Source organism: Rattus norvegicus, chromosome 19, assembly GCF_036323735.1.
Source record: "Rattus norvegicus strain BN/NHsdMcwi chromosome 19, GRCr8, whole genome shotgun sequence".
In the NCBI taxonomy this organism is placed as follows: domain Eukaryota; kingdom Metazoa; phylum Chordata; class Mammalia; order Rodentia; family Muridae; genus Rattus; species Rattus norvegicus.
In genome coordinates this window covers 38040579-38061014 of record NC_086037.1, presented here as the reverse complement: position 1 = coordinate 38061014, position 20436 = coordinate 38040579, and the positions used below count along the sequence as shown (strand labels likewise).

Below are 20436 nucleotides of genomic sequence, written 5' to 3'. Positions count from 1 at the left end.
TATCGCATAAATAATAATGTCCATTTCTTGCTATTGTGGAGGGAATTAAATAGATAATATGTAATCATGGAAATTTTGAAGTACCATATTTAGTTTCTCCCTGTCCAAAATTATAATTATTTGTAAAGTACCCCTTAAAATGACAACATATGTATAATTTATGAAATGACCAAAACCATCCACCTCAACCATCTTAAGAAACAGTGATCATGGTGTTATTATAATTGCTTCCTGCTGAATTGGGGCAAAGAATTTCCTTTTGGGGAACACAAGAAACTTAGAGAAATGGTTACTCTTAAAGCTAGCTGTAGCATTTGTTGTCCAGTATCTGCAAGCTGAGAAAGTTCAAGCCTCAACTGAAGTCCTGACTGGAACCATCTGAAAGACTGGATGAACCAGAGTCATACAATAAATTAGTAGCTTTTATAAGATTAGGACTTTTACAGCTTTCTCTTTTTTAAGTTTGAGCCTTAAGAAATAATAATCATTTAATTGAAGCTCTTTTAGTGCCAAAATAAAAGTTTTAGTCATAGTGCATCATTGTAGAATATTAGTTTCCGTCTGGTATGACTTAGTTTATCCTAATAAATAAAGCTTAATGAAGTAAGAAAAGACAAAGGAGACAGACAAATATTACTGTGAATCTCAGTAGCCCTTAGGAATTTAAAAATGGTATTTGTCAAATATAACTTATTTATTAAACATGTTACTTATGTAAACTTTTTAGAAGTCTGATGTTGAGCAGTTAGCAAAGACTTAGGTAGTTCTGTGTAAATCTCTAAATTGGCTTTTGTTTATCTGAGTAGACCTTTATAACCTCAAATTTTTATCATCATATACAGCATAGGGAAGCACACATAGTATATTGTGGCAAACATAACCCTAAATTAATATTATCATGCAGACATCCATACCAATCCAAAGTGTTTTGGAGACTTGCTGTTCCTTATTCTAAAAATAGATTCTATGTTAAACAGAGGACTGAGTTTTATGACTTGTTCTATGCCACGTGGTTTTTGTTCTTTTAAGATAGTGTTTCTCTATGAAGCCCTGGCTGTCCTGGAACTTGTTCTGTAGACCTGGCTGGTCTCAAACTCAGATATCCACCTTCTTCTGCCTCCTGAGTGCTGGGATTAAAGGCGTCTGTCACTATACCTAGCTGCCATGTGGTTATCTTACGATGCTGGTTAAATCACATGACATGTACTCTTAGTAAAGACGGCTGCCAGTCATGTGCTTGCTTCCATCCTGATGAGATGACCGGCCAAGATGGAGGAGAGTCACGGGGTTGCTATTTACATTTCTTTTCCTAGAAGAGCTCAGCTTTTAAAAATGAGAGTCAAATCCAAGTTACATACACATAGACACAGAGAGTTGAATCCATGCTATCTATACATATATATATATACACATATAAAGTTGAATCAAAGTTACACAAACACACTTTCTGAACAAGAGTTGAATTATATGTAATATTCTACAGAAGATTAGATTACCTATGTATAGATTTTTAATTATAAATTTAAAACCACATTTTATTATAGATTTTTTTAAACTATACCCAGTGAACTTACAAATTCTGAGATAGACTTTACAGCACAGTCTTAAGAGATTTTTTTGAGAACAGAGTGCAGAGAAATCATAGGGAGAAAACCTTTTTTTTTTTTTATTAACTTGAGTATTTCTTATATACATTTCGAGTGTTATTCCCTTTCCCGGATTCCGGGCAAACATCACCCTCCCCCCTCCCCTTCTTTATGCGTGTTCCCCTCCCCATCCTCCCCCCATTGCCGCCCTCCCCCCAACAATCTAGTTCACTGGGGGTTCAGTCTTAGCAGGACCCAGGGCTTCCCCTTCCACTGGTGCTCTTACTAGGATATTCATTGCTACCTATGAGGTCAGAGTCCAGGGTCAGTCCATGTATAGTCTTTGGGTAGTGGCTTAGTCCCTGGAAGCTCTGGTTGCTTGACATTGTTGTACTTTTGGGGTCTCGAGCCCCTTCAAGCTCTTCCAGTTCTTTCTCTGATTCCTTCAACGGGGGTCCTATTCTCAGTTCAGTGGTTTGCTGCTGGCATTCGCCTCTGCATTTCCTGTATTCTGGCTGTGTCTCTCAGGAGTGATCTACATCCGGCTCCTGTCGGCCTGCACTTCTTTGCTTCCTCCATCTTGTCTAATTGGGTGGCTGTATATGTATGGGCCACATGTGGGGCAGGCTCTGAATGGGCGTTCCTTCTGTGTCTGTTTTAATCTTTGCCTCTCTATTCCCTGCCAAGGGTATTCTTATTCCCCATTTAAAGAAGGATTGAAGCCTTCACATTTTGATCATCTGTCTTGAGTTTCATTTGTTCTAGGCATCTAGGGTAATTCAAGCATTTGGGCTAATAGCCACTTATCAATGAGTGCATACCATGTGTGTTTTTCTGTGATTGGGTTACCTCACTCAGGATGATATTTTCCAGTTCCAACCATTTGCCTATGAATTTCATAAAGTCATTGTTCTTGATAGCTGAGTAATATTCCATTGTGTAGATGTACCACTGTTGAAGGGCATTCCTCTGTTGAAGGGCATTTGGGTTCTTTCCAGCTTCTGGCTATTATAAATAAGGCTGCGATGAACATAGTGGAGCATGTGTCTCTGTTATATGTTGGGGCATCTTTTGGGTATATGCCCAAGAGAGGTATAGCTGGATCCTCAGGCAGTTCAATGTCCAATTTTCTGAGGAACCTCCAGACTGATTTCCAGAATGGTTGTACCAGTCTGCAATCCCACCAACAATGGAGGAGTGTTCCTCTTTCTCCACATCCTCACCAGCATCTGCTGTCACCTGAGTTTTTGATCTTAACCATTCTCACTGGTGTGAGGTGAAATCTCAGGGTTGTTTTGATTTGCATTGCCCTTATGACTAAAGATGTTGAACATTTCTTTAGGTGTTTCTCAGCCATTCGGCATTCCTCAGCTGTGAATTCTCTGTTAGCTCTGAACCCCATTTTTTAATAGGGTTATTTGTCTCCCTGCGGTCTAACTTCTTGAGTTCTTTGTATATTTTGGATATAAGGCCTCTATCTGTTGTAGGATTGGTAAAGATCTTTTCCCAATCTGTTGGTTGCCGTTTTGTCCTAACCACAGTGTCCTTTGCCTTACAGAAGCTTTGAAGTTTTATGAGATCCCATTTGTCGATTCTTGATCTTAGAGCATAAGCCATTGGTGTTTTGTTCAGGAAATTTTTTCCAGTGCCCATGTGTTCCAGATGCTTCCCTAGTTTTTCTTCTATTAGTTTGAGTGTATCTGGTTTGATGTGGAGGTCCTTGATCCACTTGGACTTAAGCTTTGTACAGGGTGATAAGCATGGATCGATCTGCATTCTTCTACATGTTGACCTCCAGCTGAACCAGCACCATTTGCTGAAAATGCTATCTTTTTTCCATTGGATGGTTTTGGATCCTTTGTCAAAAATCAAGTGCCCATAGGTGTGTGGCTTCATTTCTGGGTCTTCAATTCTGTTCCATTGGTCTATCTGTCTGTCTCTGTACCAATACCATGCAGTTTTTATCACTATTGCTCTGTAATACTGCTTGAGTTCAGGGATACTGATTCCCCCTGAAGTCCTTTTATTGTTGAGGATAGTTTTAGCTGTCCTGGATTTTTTGTTATTCCAGATAAATTTCCAAATTATTCTGTCTAACTCTTTGAAGAATTGGATTGGTATTTTGATGGGGATTGCATTGAATCTGTAGATCGCTTTTGGTAAAATGGCCATTTTTACTATATTAATCCTGCCAATCCATGAGCATGGGAGATCTTTCCATCTTCTGAGGTCTTCTTCAATTTCTTTCTTCAGAGTCTTGAAGTTCTTATTGTACACATCTTTTACTTGCTTGGTTAAAGTCACACCAAAGTACTTTATATTATTTGGGTCTATTATGAAGGGTGTCGTTTCCCTAATTTCTTTCTCGGCTTGTTTCTCTTTTGTGTAGAGGAAGGCTACTGATTTATTTGAGTTAATTTTATACCCAGCCACGTTGCTGAAGTTGTTCATCAGCTTTAGTAGTTCTCTGGTGGAACTTTTGGGATCACTTAAATATACTATCATATCATCTGCAAATAGTGGTATTTTGACTTCTTTTTTTCCGATCTGTATCCCCTTGACCTCCTTTTGTTGTCTGATTGCTCTGGCTAGAACTTCAAGAACTATATTGAATAAGTAGGGAGAGAGTGGGCAGCCTTGTCTAGTCCCTGATTTTAGTGGGATTGCTTCAAGTTTCTCTCCATTCAGTTTAATGTTAGCAAGTGGTTTGCCGTATGTGGCTTTTCCTATGTTTAGGTATGGGCCTTGAATTCCTATTCTTTCCAGGACTTTTATCATGAAGGGGTGTTGAATTTTGTCAAATGCTTTCTCAGCATCTAATGAAATGATCATGTGGTTTTGTTCTTTCAGTTTGTTTATATAATGGATCACGTTGATGGTTTTCCGTATATTAAACCATCCCTGTATGCCTGGGATGAAGCCTACTTGATCATGGTGGATGATTGTTTTGATGTGCTCTTGGATTCGGTTTGCCAGAATTTTATTGAGTATTTTTGCGTCGATATTCATAAGGGAAATTGGTCTGAAGTTCTCTTTCTTTGTTGGGTCTTTGTGTGGTTTAGGTATAAGAGTAATTGTGGCTTCGTAGAAGGAATTCGGTAGTGCTCCATCTGTTTCAATTTTGTGGAATAGTTTGGATAATATTGGTATGAGGTCTTCTATGAAGGTCTGATAGAATTCTGCACTAAACCCGTCTGGACCTGGGCTCTTTTTGGTTGGAAGACCTTTAATGACTGCTTCTATTTCCTTAGGAGTTATGGGGTTGTTTAACTGGTTTATCTGTTCCTGATTTAACTTCGGTACCTGGTATCTGTCTAGGAAATTGTCCATTTCCTGAAGATTTTCAAGTTTTGTTGAATATGGGCTTTTATAGTAAGATCTGATGATTTTTTGAATTTCCTCTGAATCTGTAGTTATGTCTCCCTTTTCATTTCTGATTTTGTTAATTTGGACACACTCTCTGTGTCCTCTTGTTAGTCTGGCTAAGGGTTTATCTATCTTGTTGATTTTCTCAAAGAACCAACTTTTGGTTCTGTTGATTCTTTCTATGGTCCTTTTTGTTTCTACTTGGTTGATTTCAGCTCTGAGTTTGATTATTTCCTGCCTTCTACTCCTCCTGGGTGTATTTGCTTCTTTGTGTTCTAGAGCTTTTAGGTGTGCTGTCAAGCTGCTGACATATGCTCTCTCCTGTTTCTTTCTGCAGGCACTCAGCACTATGAGTTTTCCTCTTAGCACAGCTTTCATTGTGTCCCATAAGTTTGGGTATGTTGTACCTTCATTTTCATTAAATTCTAAAAAGTTTTTAATTTCTTTCTTTATTTCTTCCTTGACCAGGTTATCATTGAGTAGAGCATTGTTCAATTTCCACGTATATGTGGGCATTCTTCCCTTATTGTTACTGAAGACCAGCTTTAGGCCGTGGTGGTCTGATAGCATGCATGGGATTATTTCTATCTTTCTGTACCTGTTGAGGCCCGTTTTTTGACCAATTATATGGTCAATTTTGGAGAAAGTACCATGAGGATCTGAGAAGAAGGTATATCCTTTTGCTTTAGGATAGAATGTTCTATAAATATCTGTTAAGTCCATTTGGCTCATGACTTCTCTTAGTCTGTCTACGTCTCTGTTTAATTTCTGTTTCCATGATCTGTCCATTGATGAGAGTGGGGTGTTGAAATCTCCTACTATTATTGTGTGAGGTGCAATGTGTGTTTTGAGCTTTAGTAAGGTTTCTTTTACGTATGTAGGTGCCCTTGTATTTGGGGCATAGATATTTAGAATTGAGAGTTCATCTTGGTGGATTTTTCCTTTGATGAATATGAAGTGTCCTTCCTTATCTTATTTGATGAATTTTAGTTGAAAATTGATTTTATTTGATATTAGAATGGCTACTCCAGCTTCTTCTTCCGACCATTTGCTTGGAAAGTTGTTTTCCAGCCTTTCATTCTGAGGTAGTGTCTGTCTTTGCCTCTGAGGTGTGTTTCCTGTAGGCAGCAGAATGCAGGGTCCTTGTTGTGTATCCAGTTTGTTAACCTATGTCTTTTTATTGGGGAGTTGAGGCCATTGATGTTGAGAGATATTAAGGAATAGTGATTATTGCTTCCTGTTATATTCATATTTGGATATGAGGTAATGTTTGTGTGCTTTTCTTCTCTTTGTTTTGTTGCCAAGACATTTAGTTTCTTGCTTCTTCTAGGGTATAGCTTGCTTCCTTATGTTGGGCTTTAGCATTTATTATCCTTTGTAGTGCTGGATTTGTAGAAAGATATTGTGTAAATTTGGTTTTGTCATGGAATATCTTGGTTTCCCCATTTATGTTAATTGAGAGTTTTGCAGGATACAGTAACCTGGGCTGGCATTTGTGTTCCCTTAGGGTCCGTATGACATCTGTCCAGGATCTTCTGGCTTTCATAGTTTCTGGCGAAAAGTCTGGTGTGATTCTGATAGGTCTGCCTTTATATGTTACTTGACCTTTTTCCCTTACTGCTTTTAATATTCTTTCTTCATTTTGTGCGTTTGGTGTTTTGACTATTATGTGACGGGAGGTGTTTCTTTTCTGGTCCAATCTATTTGGAGTTCTGTAGGCTTCTTGTATGCCTATGGGTATCTCTTTTTTTAGGTTAGGTAAGTTTTCTTCTATGATTTTGTTGAAGATATTTACTGGTCCTTTGAGCTGGGAGTCTTCACTCTCTTCTATACCTATTATCCTTAGGTTTGATCTTCTCATTGAGTCCTGGATTTCCTGTATGTTTTGGACCAGTAGCTTTTTCTGCTTTACATTATCTTTGACAGTTGAGTCAATGATTTCTATGGAATCTTCTGCTCCTGAGATTCTCTCTCCCATCTCTTGTATTCTGTTGGTGAAGCTCGTATCTACAGCTCCTTGTCTCTTCTTTTGGTTTTCTATATCCAGGGTTGTTTCCATGTGTTCTTTCTTGATTGCTTCTATTTCCATTTTTAATTGCTTCAACTGTTTGATTGTGTTTTCCTGGAATTCTTTCAGGGATTTTTGCGATTCCTCTCTGTAGGCTTCTACTTGTTCTCTAAGGGAGTTCTTCATGTCTTTCTTGAAGTCCTCCAGCATCATGATCAAAAATGATTTTGAAACTAGATCTTGCTTTTCTGGTGTGTTTGGATATTCCGTGTTTGCTTTGGTGGGAGAATTGGGCTCCGATGTTACCATGTAGTCTTGGTTTCTGTTGCTTGGTTTCCTGTGCTTGCCTCTCACCATCAGATTATCTCTAGTGTTACTTTGTTCTGCTATTTCTGACAGTGGCTAGACTGTCCTATAAGCCTGTGTGTGAGGAGTGCTGTAGACCTGTTTTCCTGTTTTCTTTCAGCCAGTTATGGGGACAGAGTGTTCTGCTTTCGGGTGTGTAGCTTTTCCTATCTACAGGTCTTCAGCTGTTCCTGTGGGTCTGTGTCTGGAGTTCACCATGCAGGTCACTTGCAGCAGAAAAGTTGGTCTTACCTGTGGTCCCGAGGCTCAAGTTTGCTCTCGGTGTGTTTTCCTCTGGCGTCAGAGATGTGTGCAGAGTGCAGTCTCTTCTGGTTTCCCAGGCCTCTCTGAAGGTTTAGCTCTCCCTCCCACGGGCTTTGGGTGCAGAGAACTGTTTATCCGGTAGGTCCCTTCAGGTTATGGCGGTGTCTCAGGCACAGCAGTCTTGCTGCTCCTGGGCCCTCCTCTATGGGAACCCAGAGGCCATATACAGTTTCCTCTTGGGCCAGGGAAGTGGGCAGGGGTGGGGAGTGTTGGTGGTCTCTTCCGCTCTGCAGCCTCAGGGGTGCCCACCTGACCAGGCAGTGAGGTCTCTCTCCCACGGGGTTTGGGAGCAGAGAGCTGCTGCGGGCCGGGATCCACGGGTTTGGGACTCCCGGTAAACAGCGGAAGTGCCCGGTCCTAGAGGAATTTTGCCTCTGTGTGTCCTGAGTTCACCAGGCAGGTCTCTTGCAGCAGAAAAGTTGGTCTTACCTGTGGTCCCGAGACTCAAGTTTGCTCGTGGGGTGCTGCCTACGAGTTCTCTGCAGGGGCAGCAACCAGGAAGATCTGCGCCGCCCTTTCCGTGAGAAAAGCTTTTTAAGAACGGGAGAAAAACCTCAGAGATAAGAGACTCTGGAAGTGTAGAACAGAGCAAGTTTAGGTATAAGAGATTTAGGGATCACTGGTTTGTACAGTGGCAGAAGCTGATAGAGTTGTGAGAATTTGGAAATCAGATGCACCAAATTTTGGCTGTTGATCTGTATGAGGTCAAGTTGTTGTAATAAAATCTAGGTGGGGGGGGGGGTGCAAGGGAACTCTAGAAGAGAGCAAAGAAAAGAGAAGCCAGTAAGTGTCTTTAGTAGAGAGGCCCAGACCAATGGAGCAGGCCAGGAGAGACTAAAGTTGCCCATGGGCATAGCAAACTTCAGGAGCTAGGGAGACACTTAGGCCACACAGGGGAAGGAATGGTTATGAGACAAGGAACTCTACTCTGTAGAAGCAATGAGGATAAAGAAGCTGCAGGACAGGAGGGAAAAGGTCACAGAGATCTAGAAGTACTTAAGAAAGATGCAGGACTTAGCAGGCAGCTCCTAGGGGGAGCCAAGCTCATCATATATAGGCCCAGGAGGGCACAGAGAAGGGGGAGGGGGGAGAGAGATGGGGAGGAGGGGGAAAGAGAGATATTCACATGGATGTAGCAGGCCAGAGGTATAGGCTTCAGAAACCTGACACACATGTGGGTGCCCACATGGAGGGCATAGCAGGCCAGAGCCAAGAGAGACAAGAAACAAATCGTTAGAGCAGGTAGAGGGGAGCAGCAGCTGAAGAATCCGACTCTAGAGTTGGGTATCAAATTTTGTGTGTGGCAGAAACCGACAGAAACAAATGATCTGTGGATGCCCGGAGAGGGGACAATGCAGAGGGGAGCAGAGACACACAGTAGCCTGTGAGGGTTCTATACACACCGGGGCCAGCCTACTCCTTTGTTTTCTCCCACTCTGGCTCCCTCTTTGCAACAAAGTTAAAGATCCATCATCAGCAACATAAAGACCAGACATTTATACAGTGTATGTTGGGGAGACCAGTCAAAAACAAACAGGACTAGGAATGCAGGAAAGAATTAGGGAGAGGGGAAGCTCTTTTCCATTCCCTCTGGTCACTTGCAGTCTTGGTAAAGTTTCCAAATAATATCAAAATCTAGGGCGCTTCTAGTTGGCCACATTTCGATTGATTATATAAGAGATATTAAGACCAGATCTGATTACAAAAGTGAATAAATTTGGGGTCCTTTAGGTTGGGTGTTTTGTGGAGAAGCAGGAGGTTTTTGTTTGTTTTTTTGTTTGTTTGTTTGTTTTGTTTTGTTTTGTTTTGTTTTTTTGGTTCTTTTTTTCGGAGCTGGGGACCGAACCCAGGGCCTTGTGCTTCCTAGGTAAGCGCTCTACCACTGAGCTAAATCCCCAGCCCCAAGCAGGAGGTTTTCTAAAGGCATTCCAAGGGGGAGTTGGAAGGGACAATTGACACCATTCCCATGGATGGGGAAGAAAGGAAGGTCCTAATACTGTGGTGAGGACATGGCCAGGAGTTAGGGAGGACAGATATGGGAGACACAAGCCGTTCAGTAAGTCATCATCACACTTAACAGAGGTCGGGGCTATCAGCCGGAGGAGACTCAGTGACTGGTATGAGGACTTTCCAGTGATGTCAAAAGGTGAAAAGTGAGTTAAAAATGAAGCGTCACCAAAGTGAAAGGGTTGGAATAGGGTGTTGGATCACCTGGGCCTGACTTGACAGGTGGCTGTGAACCATAGATCAATGCCGGGACTGAAAAAAAAGGAGCACCCTTAACTGCTGAGCCATCTCCCTAGCCCCAATCACCCACATGTCAAGAACAGTACCTAGTTGGCAATATATGCTATGAACAGATCCTACAATCCTTCAGCTTTATCCTAATGCTGTGCCAACAGCCTGGATATTTGTATTTCCATTGAGGTGTTTGCTTTTCACAGATTTAATACTATTTTTATATGGCTGGGTTTACATATGCAATAATAGTAGGAGATTTCAACACCCCATTCTCATCAATGGACAGATCATGGAAACAGAAATTAAACAGAGACGTAGACAGACTAAGAGAAGTCATGAGCCAAATGGACTTAACAGATATTTATAGAACATTCTATCCTAAAGCAAAAGGATATACCTTCTTCTCAGATCCTCATGGTACTTTCTCCAAAACTGACCATATACTTGGTCAAAAAACGGGCCTCAACAGGTACAGAAAGATAGAAATAATCCCATGCGTGCTATCAGACCACCATGGCCTAAAGCTGGTCTTCAATAACAATAAGGGAAGAATGCCCACATATACGTGGAAATTGAACAATGCTCTACTCAATAATAACCTGGTCAAGGAAGAAATAAAGAAAGAAATTAAAGACTTCTTAGAATTTAATGAAAATGAAGGTACAATATACCCAAACTTATGGGACACAATGAAAGCTGTGCTAAGAGGAAAACCCACAGCTCTGAGTGCCTAGAGAAAGAAACAGGAGAGAGCATATGTCAGCAGCTTGACAGCACACCTAAAAGCTCTAGAACAAAAAGAAGCAAATACACGGGGTTCAGAGCTAAACAAAGAATTCACAGCTGAGGAATGCCGAATGGCTGAGAAACACCTAAAGAAATGTTCAACATCTTTAGTCATAAGGGCAATGCAAATCAAAACAACCCTGAGATTTCACCTCACACCAGTGAGAATGGCTAAGATCAAAAACTCAGGTGACAGCAGATGCTGGCGAGGATGTGGAGAAAGAGGAACACTCCTCCATTGTTGGTGGGATTGCAGACTGGTACAACCATTCTGAAAATCAGTCTGGAGGTTCCTCAGAAAATTGGACATTGAACTGCCTGAGGATCCAGCTATACCTCTCTTGGGCATATACCCAAAAGATGCCCCAACATATAAAAAAGACACGTGCTCCACTATGTTCATCGCAGCCTTATTTATAATAGCCAGAAGCTGGAAAGAACCCAGATGCCCTTCAACAGAGGAATGGATACAGAAAATGTAGTACATCTACACAATGGAATATTACTCAGCTATCAAAAACAATGACTTTATGAAATTCATAGGCAAATGGTCGGAACTGGAAAATATCATCCTGAGTGAGGTAACCCAATCACAGAAAAACATACATGGTATGCACTCATTGATAAGTGGCTATTAGCCCAAATGCTTGAATTACCCTAGATGCCTAGAACAAATGAAACTCAAGACAGATGATCAAAATGTGAATGCTTCACTCCTTCTTTAAAAGGGGAACAAGAATACCCTTGGCAGGGAATAGAGAGGCAACGATTAAAACAGACACAGAAGGAACGCCCATTCAGAGCCTGCCCCACATGTGGCCCATGCATATACAGCCATCCAATTAGACAAGATGGATGAAGCAAAGAAGTGCAGGCCGACAGGAGCCGGATGTAGATCTCTCCTGAGAGACACAGCCAGAATACAGCAAACACAGAGGCGTATGCCAGCAGCGAACCACTGAATTGAGAATAGGACCCCCGTTGAAGGAATCAGAGAAAGAACTGGAAGAGCTTGAAGGGACTCGAGACCCCATATGTACAACAATGCCAAGCAACCAGAGCTTCCAGGGACTAAGCCACTACCTAAAGACTATACATGGACTGACCCTGGACTCTGACCCCATAGGTAGCAATGAATATCCTAGTAAGAGCACCAGTGGAAGGGGAAGCCCTGGGTCCTGCTAAGACTGAACCCCCAGTGAACTAGATTGTTGGGGGGAGGGCAGCAAAGGGGGGGAGGATGGGGAGGGGAACACCCATAAGGAAGGGAAGGAGGGAGGGGGATGTTTGCCCGGAAACTGGGAAAGGGAATAACACTCAAAATGTAAATAAGAAATACTCAAGTTAATAAAAAAAGAAAGAAAGAAAGAAAGAAGGAAGGAAGGAAGGAAGGAAGGAAGGAAGGAAGGAAGGAAAGAAAGAAAGAACAAAAGAAAGAAAGAAAGAAAGAAAGAAAGAAAGAAAGAAAGAAAGAAAGAAAGAAAGAAAGAAAGAAAGAAAGAAAAAAGTATCCTGGTGGTGAAGACCAAAGTGGCCCCAAGGAACTCAACACTCTAGTCAGCAGGAAGTAGTCTAACGATAACATCACACCCTTTACCCTCTACCCTTTTTCCCTCTCATATTTAGTTTTAGGGGGTAGAAGAAAGAATTCACAGTGTAGCCAAAGTCTGGCTAGCATTCCTCTGCAGTCTTTGCTTCAGGCCCCGCCTTCAGGTTCAGCCTTGATAACTGACTGTCGTTTGTCATCAAATATAAGTCTTTGCTCCCCGGGTTGTTTGGGCCAGTTTGGTGTTTTGTTTTCCCACAGTAACAGACCCACAAAACCAGCAAAAATCCATGTGCACCTTCTGTAAGATGCTGTTAGTTACACATCCACAGTGAAGACTGAAGTGTCATGGTCTGTTCCCAAGGCCTAGTATGCTTGGGTTGAAGAGAAATCTGTCATTACAGGGAGGAGGATCATTTGAGGACGTAGCTGTGGACTTCATCTGAGGGGAGTGGCAGGAGCTGAACGCTGCCCAGATCTGAGGACCCTCCACAGGGAGGTGATGCTGCCAACTTAAGTAGTCTGGTGTACTTGGGTGAGGCTAGCTGCCCTCTAAATCTGCTTAGCAACTCCCTTCTGCTGTGTTGATAAGTAGAGGATAATGGCTGACCCTTGGTAGTAACTTAGTAGACATCTTGGAGACACACTGCTGCGGATTGGTGTCCATATGCAGATGAGGGCAGGCACAAGATAAGGCAAGGCCTGTGATTGGGCAGTGAGAAAGAAAGGTAGGGGGAGAGTTTTTGAAAGGTATTAGAGATAGGAGATGGGGAAGAAGAGAAGATGGAGGAGAAGGATGGCCCACCTCCTGTGGCTTTAATTAGCCACAGGTAACTATGAATATCATATAAGGGATAGATAATTATAGGACAATTTGTCTTATCTAGGTGGGCAGATTATATCAATATTAATTGGATCTGAGTTTATTGTGTAGACGTTTCGTGGAGTAAGAATTTGCTGATATAAAAATAACTGATTAATTACAAGCCTTAAGAGTTTTGATTTTACTGGGTTGTTGGGATATGAACAGAGTCCACAGCAAGAGAGCCACGAGATAGGCGGTCTCTGTAAGGGATTGGCATGGCAGCCACCTGTTGTTGTAAAAATATAAAAATAAGAAAAAGTATAGGTGTCTTTTACCTCGCTAGGTCTGCACCACGGTGCCCCAAGATATCTGCTAGATATCTTGGCAGAAACACATCTCAGCCACACACTTTCCTACACTCAAACCCTCACATAAAAGAACACACAACACAATAATCTTAGATCCAATTGATAAGATATAATTTCCCACTTAAACATACAAAGCCCGGTACCATCCATCCCTTAGGAACATTATTAACAACCTGTAAATACACCGAGCAGAATCTTAACATCACCTGTCATCTTGTCCTGCCACGGCTTCTCCCTCTCCTCTGTCCCTCCAGTCTCTCCTTTCTCTCTGTCTCCTCCTCTTCCTTCAAGCTTATCTCCCACCCATCCTTCCTTCTCCTCCAATGACAGGCCTCCTTCTATCCTGTACCTGCCCCTCACTTGTACTTTACAAATTCAATGGAGAGGTGGTTCTGGTGAAGTCACCTGAGTTCTGAGTCCTTGACTAGGCAGCTGTCCTTGGGGCAGTGGAGTTAGCATCAAAATACAGATAACTTCAGGGCAAACCACAACAGCCACCTGCCTCAGGAACTACATGGATGGTCACAGATGGGGCTAGCCATGGTGGCAAGATCACTGCAGGGCACAGAGAGTAGCAGGCAGCAGTGTGGGATGAAAATTGGGAACTTAGTGAGTCAGTTAGAGACATTTTGAGAGCTCTGTGTCAGAGAGTCTGCTGAGTCTGGCTGACTGAGATAAAATACCGTGCAGATGCCATGTGGCTGGATGGTGCCAGCGATAGTGTGAGTTGGTGTCTCTTTCGTTATTTTTATAATCTACCATTACACACTGCCATGCATATTTATGTCACTTGGGAGACACTTAGTGATGAGTAAGGATCAGGTGAAGGTAATTGGTGAGTCTGCCAGCTCAGACATTCTTCATACATGAAACATTTATAAGTTCTCTGACAGCCATTTTGGAATATTCAGGTATTTTGCCAACCATAAGTTCCTGGCTGTGTTATTGACCATTACATGTTTCTTATTCCTTCCAGATGCACCCCCGTGACTCTTCACTTCTTTGTCCGTGTGTCTTTCCCTTGTATCTTTTCTCCTACACTCTAACATCCAGTATTGTATACCTGTGAGGTAAACTATAGCTTGCAAGCATGATGGCAACATGCTAGGTTTTGTTCTGTCTGTCACGTTTTACTCACGTCCTCTGACATTGCTGGGGAGACAGAATAAAACGTTCCCTGCATTTTCAAGTGTTTTGATGAATAAATGTATTTCCTGCAGTAGAGAGTAAAGATAATCTCAACAGCTCCCACTGAAAACTCCGAACCCTAAGCCAGTGTTTGTCTGTATGCCACAGGAGGATGAGCAGAAGCAGCTCCTCACTGGGATCTGTTGAGTGATTGTTAGACCTTCCCTTGGGGCACTGTTACCAACCCCTTAACCTTTTCTGAGACCTAGGCATCTGCTCTCTGTCTCTTTACTGCATTACAGAGGCTGTGGGCCAAGGCTTCCCATAGTTCAGCATCATGGCCGCAGGCTCTAAGATGACTGTCACTTCAGGCTATTCTATCATTAAACTTCCCTCAAGCTGTATCCATGCCACTGTGTCTATGCAGTTGGTTATGTATGCCACATTCTTTTACTGGTTCCTCTGTGATGACCACCTCCTTGATTGTGTGTCCTGGGCTTTATGAACAGTGTACAGTAATGAAGGCAGTATAAAGTTCTCTGTAAAATGTTTGATTAAAACAAATCAATATACATATGCACACATACTCAACAGTGGGAGAGTATTACTCTGTAGCACTTCTGTATTTGGTTTGGTTTGTTTGAGGCAGGTCTCCTGTGTGCCACACTGGGTTTCGGTTTCACATACAGCAGAGTTCGAGTTTCTGATCCTGAACCCAAGCGTGGGAGACCACTGCTGGCTTTCTCAGTCCTTGCCATTGAAATCCAAGCTTCTTGAAAGTTAGGCAGGTGTCCTGCCTCGTGAGCTGCATTTCCGGTCCCTGAATCTATTTTTTTTAAAGGAAACACCAAGTTTCCCTTCTTATTATTGATACTAATTTATATTCTGACCATCAGATACTGAAACTTCTAGTTGATGTCATGTTTTACTGAGGACTCAGGAAGTTCTCTTCACTGGGGACTCTGCATTAGCATTGCCTGTGTCCACTTTTGCAGGCATTAAAACCCAGGTGCAGGGTCACAGTTGAGAACTGGAAAATGTAGGCTGATTCTTTGTAAGGCTGCTCACCTTATCCATGATGCCCTAAGTCACATTTAACTTGTCTTGCCAACTTCATCTTTTGTCTCCTGCTCTCATCTGATTGTTGAAACTGTAAAAGTTAATTATGTAGTAAAATTTATTGTGCATTAGTGCCACTCGAGAGTAATATTTCAGAGAGTGAAGACCATGAGTTTAAAACTAACAAATTTGAATGCACCTACCACAGCCTGATTCAAAAATGGACTTGTCTGTCTTCAGGGGCCTTAACTTAGCTCTTTGTCACCCTTTGTGTACAATTTCCCATTCATAGGGCACTGCACAACCAAACCTGAGCATGGATTTGGGCCTTGGAGTAAGGCAGAAGTTTCATTCTGGAACTTTCCAGGTCTGTGAAAGCACAGTGGCAAAGGAGCCCAGGCAGACGAGAGCCACTGGGTCCTGGTATGTTGCTTTCACCAAGATTAATGGAGACTCAGTCCTGAGGATAGCTGGGCATGTGAATCAGACACATGACTCCGGCAGGACTGACGGAGTTCTCCCTTTCAAGCCTCTTGCTGGTTTTGCTTAAGTCTATATATATTTAACATGTCAAAATCCAATCCGTATATATATATATGTATATATATATGGCATATTTTGTTACTTTATGCAGTTCTCTTTTTTAATTCAAAATATTGTAAATGTGATATTTTCTCAGATGAAGTGATGAGATGAGAGCTCTACCCAACCTGTGTGAAACCATGGCTTGGACAGAGTCCAGAAAGTTTCCTTCTCTGTTCTAACTATCCCTATACCTAGAGCTAGAAATTTCTATTCTTCCAAGCTGACTGATTCAAACTGGCTTCTGATTAATTTGCCCTCCGTGGAAAATCTGCCTCTGAATTCCATGAATTCATCTGTGTGATTGAACTTGCTCTGGAATAAACTGTTCTGGATTGAACTGAGCTCAACTGAACCTACAGGACTGAACTCAAATGAACTCACATTGCCTGAACTCAACAGAACTGCATTCATGGAACTGCTCTCCATTCCTCACCCATTCTGCCCTCTCATTTCTGTCCATTCTCCTGAATGTTGTATGTATTGTAGCTTTGACTCATTCTGTCAAATCTTTCTCTTGTCTGTCACTTTGTCAGCCTCTCAATTAGACACCACTTACAAACATGGCTACTTCCTTCTACAAACTAATTTTACCTTCATTGTTAGAAATTAAATGTATATGCTAAGGGCATGTCTGGATTTCAACCAGAGGGATTAAAGACAGGTAATACGGGCATGTCTGCTTTCCAGCCGGATCACACAGACCTAGGTCCTTGAATGTGATTCCAGAGTAGTCATGTTGCCAGATTAAAAATCCTCTATAAGATGCATTATTGTTATTTTGAGAGTCTTGCACTATGAATCTGGTAGGCCAGGAATTCATAATGAAGATCAGTCTGGCTCCAACGTAACTCAATCTTCTTCCCTTTCCCTCCTGGATGCTACAATTGTAGGGGTTTGCCACTATGCCCTGTGGCTCTTTGTGGCATTTCCTGGGACTGGGTTCCACATGATCAGATGTAATCTGCATTTTAACCAGAAATGCCAACTTGCCTCTGCTGCACAAAGAAATTACTTTAGTGAGGTTTGTGGACTATACTTCTTAGCAGATATAAGATATGGTTTTAGGATGGAGTTGAGAATTACGCTGACTTAGTAAAGTGGTGATAACAAGTTTCCCTCTAAAATCCAGGCCCTCACTAGCCCCAAGTAGTTGATAAAGAGTTCCATGACCAAGACATGAGTACCATTGTATTTTAGGAAATCTTGATGTTTTTCAGAGATCTCACAATTGGGTAGGAAATGCTTGCTTCTCTTTCAGTAGCTTACATAGCAGGGATTACACAGCTCCAGATCACAGGGAAGAGGTGTTCAGGTCAGATCCAGCTCAGCTGCTCTGAGTCCAGCCTCCAATCACATGTCTTCAATAATAGGGACTTAACCTTCAACTTCTGCAGGCAATTAGGACAATGGCAATAGACTCTAGACTGTAGTGTTTTGGGAGTCACTTGGACTATCCTGACCAACATCTCAGAAGAGAGTTTCTCATGCCTGTAGTTCTTATTGGCTAGTCTATATCTTTTGATAGAAGGTTGTCTCCCGATGTTGCTTAACTTCATTTAAACTATAGATGTGTGTCTATAAGCATACCTATGTTTTATAGGTAATATTTGACAAATAAAACTGATATGTTTTCCTTTGACCTTTTTAAGTATGCTTAATGCTATTTCCACTCCCCCCCTTTCTCCTCTACATTTCCCTTCCTCCTCCTTAATTAAAATCTTCTGCCCTGTTTTGTCTAATTTCCTTTTCATATCACCTGCATCCTACTACCCCCTTCTACTCCCCAATCCCATGATATCTTTTTATTCTTTTTATTTTCCTGATTCCATGTTATATGCTCACACCTAAAGACTTGGAGTTAGGAACAATAAATGACAGAGAACAAATGGTGTCTGTCTTCTGGTTCTGCATTTCCTCATTCTATTTAGTATTTTCTTTTTTCTTTTCTTTCTTTTCTTTTCTTTTCTTTTTTTTGGGGGGGAGGTTTTGCAATTGTTTTTCTTTCCTGGATTTTTTTTATTATTACCTTTACTTTTCTACAGTCTAGTCACTATTCCCTTCAGTCCACCCTCCCACAGTTCCTCTTCCCCTTTCTTTCCCCTATTTTTTTTTAAATTTACATTCCAAACGTTATTCCCTTTCCCAGTTTCCTGGACATAAGCCCCCTATCCCATACCTCTCCCCTTCATCTATAAGGGTGTTCCCTTCCCCATCTACCCCCACTCCCGCCCCTTCCAACATTCCCCTACACTGGGGTTCCAAACTTGGCAGGACCAAGGGCTTCTCCTTCCCCTGGTGCCCAACAAGGCCTTCCTTTGCTACACATGCAGCTGGAGCCCTAGGTCAGTCCATGTACAGTCTTTCAGTAGTGGTTTAGTCCCTGGAAGCTCTGGTTGGTTGTCATTGTTGTTCTTATGGGGGTTGCAAGCCTCTCCTCTTTTAATCCTTCCTCTAATTCCTCCAACAGGGGTCCTGTTCTCAGTTCAGTGGTTTGCTGCTAGCATTCACCTCTGTATTTGACATGCTCTGGCTGTGTCTCTCAGGAGACATCTATTTCCAGTTCCTGTCACCATGCCCTCCTTAGCTTCATCCAACTTATCTAGTCTACTTTATGCAGTTCTTAATTGCTCTTCCTCATTTATGTAATTGATATTCTTATTACTGTTAGCAGAATAGATTTTTCTTCTGTCCTTGTTCATTCATTCCATCACCAGCTGGATTTTGTTCCCCTGAAAAGCAATTTTCTGTGTAATTGCTCCTTGTGACTCCCAAGAGTAGTCAGGAGTCCATCTTTCCAGAGCTCTGCCTCACAAGACAGAAGCAAAGCACAGTTAGAATGTGTCATGATTTGACCATATAAATGATCTCATAAATGATGAGGGAAGATCTGCCAAATATAAGATTTTAAAAAAGAAAACATTGGCTTCAGTTTTGGCACAAAGAACTTACTAAGTGCTCATTCACTCATGTTAGTTTGACTGTGAGGTGACCCATTAAAAATGGGCTGGCAAAATGGCTCCTCTGCTGTCAATCAGGTCCAATGGCCTTGATTTTAATCCCCGGGAACCCCAAGATGGAAGTAGAGAACCGATACTCATAGTTCTCCTCCGGCCTCCACCCACATGCTACGGCATGCACGTGCCCATGTGCTCCGAAAATAAATAAGTGAAGTGATTAAAAAATTAAAATAAGTTATGAACACTTGATAATGATTATGATGAGACTTGTGATACTAATTTAGAAGTTATAGGTCAAAGAGACTACTGATCATAGCTATATGAAAATGTGGAAAGAGCACCAGAGGTTTAAGAACAAGGTGCCACATTAGAAGATTAGCAATGCTATAATGTCAATGATGATAAAAGTCAGAATAAAGCAGACGCGAATGTATTCACAAGTGAGGAAGAACATGAGTAGTCATAAAAACAGGTGGCAGGACCAGAAGAACAGGGGCTAGAGAAATGACTGCCAGTCCAGTTCCTGATGAACCAATGCTGGTCTCTATGGGCACTTAGATGTATGCAGGTGTACTGACTGGTTTTGAGTGTCAACTTGACATAAACTAGAGTAATCACAGAGAAAGGAGCCTCAGTTGAGGAAATGCCTCTATGAAACCCAGCTGTAAGACATTATTTTCAATTAGTGATCAAGGGGGAGGACACAGCCCATTGTGGGTGGTGCCATCCCTGGGCTGGTGGTCTTGGGTTCTATAAGAGAGCAAGCTGAGCAAGCCAGGGGAAGCAAGGCATTAATTACATCTCTCCATGGCCTCTGCATCAGCTCCTGCTTCCTGCCCTGTGTGAGTTCCAGTTCTGACTTTCCTTGGTGATGAACAGCAATGTGGAAGTGTAAGCTGAATAAACCCTTTCCTCCCCAGCTTGCTTCTTGGTCCTGATGTTTATGCAGGAATAGAAACCCTGACTAAGACAGCAGGCAAGGCACCCATACACATAAAACTAAAACTAAAGTTTTCAAAAAGTATTGTAATTACTATTTTCTTGGCATTGTGGTATGTCTTTAATACCAGCACTTGGGAAGCAGAAGCAGGTGAATCTCTGTGTTTGAGGCCAGCCAGTTTTACATAGTGAGTTCCAGGATAGCAGGGATATATAGAGAGACCGTGTCTCAAAAAAAAGGGACAGGGCACAGAAAGGTGATAGAGAGATTGGGCAGCATCCAACCTCTCCTCCTGGGGATAGAACCAACATCACAACTGTGAAATAGACTGGAAAATTTCAGAGATTAGCTTTCCATGGTACAGGACAAAACAATGGTTTTGATTAGAGTTG

The 20436-nt window shown here is 42.0% G+C and overlaps 1 protein-coding gene and 1 pseudogene across 2 annotated transcripts in view; one reads left to right on the top strand and one right to left on the bottom strand.

Annotated features, from left to right (window-relative positions):
- Positions 1–20436, top strand: part of Or7c19 (olfactory receptor family 7 subfamily C member 19) — a 99869-nt gene that overhangs the window by 44111 nt on the left and 35322 nt on the right. The gene's annotated exons all lie outside the window — the stretch shown is intronic.
- LOC134478873 (serine/threonine-protein phosphatase PP1-beta catalytic subunit-like) overlaps positions 1–20436 on the bottom strand; it is a 65097-nt pseudogene that overhangs the window by 21442 nt on the left and 23219 nt on the right.